Source organism: Halichoeres trimaculatus, unplaced genomic scaffold, assembly GCF_033239565.1.
Source record: "Halichoeres trimaculatus isolate MK-OKI-2021-1 unplaced genomic scaffold, fHalTri1.1 fHalTri1_scaffold_54, whole genome shotgun sequence".
NCBI lineage: Eukaryota > Metazoa > Chordata > Actinopteri > Labriformes > Labridae > Halichoeres > Halichoeres trimaculatus.
This window is the reverse complement of record NW_027437233.1, coordinates 220,375-222,500: the sequence shown is the minus strand read 5'-3', so window position 1 is coordinate 222,500 and position 2,126 is coordinate 220,375.

Below are 2,126 nucleotides of genomic sequence, written 5' to 3'. Positions count from 1 at the left end.
AGGGAGGGACTCGCTCCGGACACAGGTCCGCCCCGTACGAACCCCTGCGCGCACACACCCCAAACAAAACACAACACAACAAGACAAAGCAAAACATCCTCATTGCCATCTCCCTCTCACCTCCACGTACCAGGGGCACGAGAGGGAGAGCAGGAGAGAGAGAGGGGGAGGCAGGGAGGGAGGGACTCGCTCCGGACACAGGTCCCCCCGTACGACCCCCTGCGCGCACACACCCCAAACAAAACACAACACAACAAGACAAAGCAAAACATCCTCATTGCCATCTCCCTCTCACCTCCACGTACCAGGGGCACGAGAGGGAGAGCAAGAGAGAGAGGGGGAGGCAGGGAGGGAGGGACTCGCTCCGGACACAGGTCCCCCCGTACGACCCCCTGCGCACACACCCCAAACAAAACAAAACACAACAAGACAAAGCGAAACATCCTCATTGCCATCTCCCTCTCACCTCCACGTACCAGGGGCACGAGAGGGAGAGCAAGAGAGAGAGGGGGAGGGAGGGAGGGACTCGCTCCGGACACAGGTCCCCCCGTACGACCCCCTGCGCACACACCCCAAACAAAACAAAACAAAACAAGACAAGACAAAGCAAAACATCCTCATTGCCATCTCCCTCTCACATTGCATGACAATGTGAGGGCCCTAGCTGTGAGCTGGGCCTCGTGCCCCTGGTAGGTAGAAAATACTTGACTGTGACCGGCAGGGGCACGGGAGCCGAGATCCGGTGTAAGTAGGGGGGAACCCTGCCTCGGGGATGCCACTGCTGGTGCTGGCACCAGTAGTGGCTGTACACATGTCCTGATGGGACACACGTGTGGCTAGATGTGAGCTGGGCCTCGTGCCCCTGGTAGGCGGAATATACTATACCCTCACCAACGGGGGCACGGGACCGTGATCGGGTGAGAGAAGGGCGAAACACTGCCTCGGGGCTGCCACTGCGGGTGCAGGCACCCGTAGTGGCCGTACTCACGTCCTGACGGGAAGCACGCATGGCTAATTGTGAGCTGGGCCTCGTGCCCCTGGTAGTCGGAATATACTTCACTGTGACCCACAGGGGCACGGAAGCCGAGATCCGTTGTAAGTAGGGGGGAACCCTGCCTCGAGGCTGCCTCAACAGGCACAGGCACCCGCAGTGGCCGTACTCACGTCCTGACGGGGCACACGCATGGCTAGACGTGAGCTGGGCCTCGTGCCCCTGGTAGGTAGATAATACTTCACTGTGACCGGCAGGGGCACGGGAGCCGAGATCCGGTGTAAGTAGGGGGAAACACTGCCACGGGGATGCCACTGCTGGTGCAGGCACCAGTAGTGGCTGTACACATGTCCTGATGGGACACAAGCATGGCCAGTTGTGAGCTGGGTCTTGTGCCCCTGGTAGGTGGAATGTACTTTATGGTCACCGACAGGGGCAAGAGAGCCGAGGGGCGGTGTAAGCAGGGGGAAACACTGCCCCGGGGCCCCCCACTGCAGGCATAGGCACCCGTAGTGGCCGTACCCATGTCCTGTGGGGGCCATTACATAGCTAGTTGCGAGCTGGGCCTCGTGCCCCTGGTAGTTGGAATATACTTCACTGTGACCCACAGGGGCACGGAAGCCGAGATCCGTTGTAAGTAGGGGGGAACCCTGCCTCGAGGCTGCCTCAACAGGCACAGGCACCCGCAGTGGCCGTACTCATGTCCTGAAGGGGCACACGCATGGCTAGATGTGAGCTGGGCCTCGTGCCCCTGGTAGGCGGAATATAATATACCCTCACCAAGGGGGGCACGGGAGCCGTGATCGGGTGAGAGAAGGGCGAGACACTGCCTCGGGGCTGCCACTGCGGGTGCAGGCACCCGCAGTGGCCGTACTCACGTCCTGACGGGAGGCACGCATGGCTAGTTGTGAGCTGGGCCTCGTGCCCCTGGTAGTCGGAATATACTTGATGGTCACCTACAGGCCCACGAGAGCCGATCTCCAGAGTGAGTAGGTGGAAACACTGCCTCGGGGCTGCCACTACAGGCACATGCACCCGTAGCGGCAGTACGCGTGTCCCGGCGGGGCACACGCATGGCTAGATGTGAGCTGGGCCTCGGGCCCCTGGTAGGCGGAATATACTATACCCTCACCAA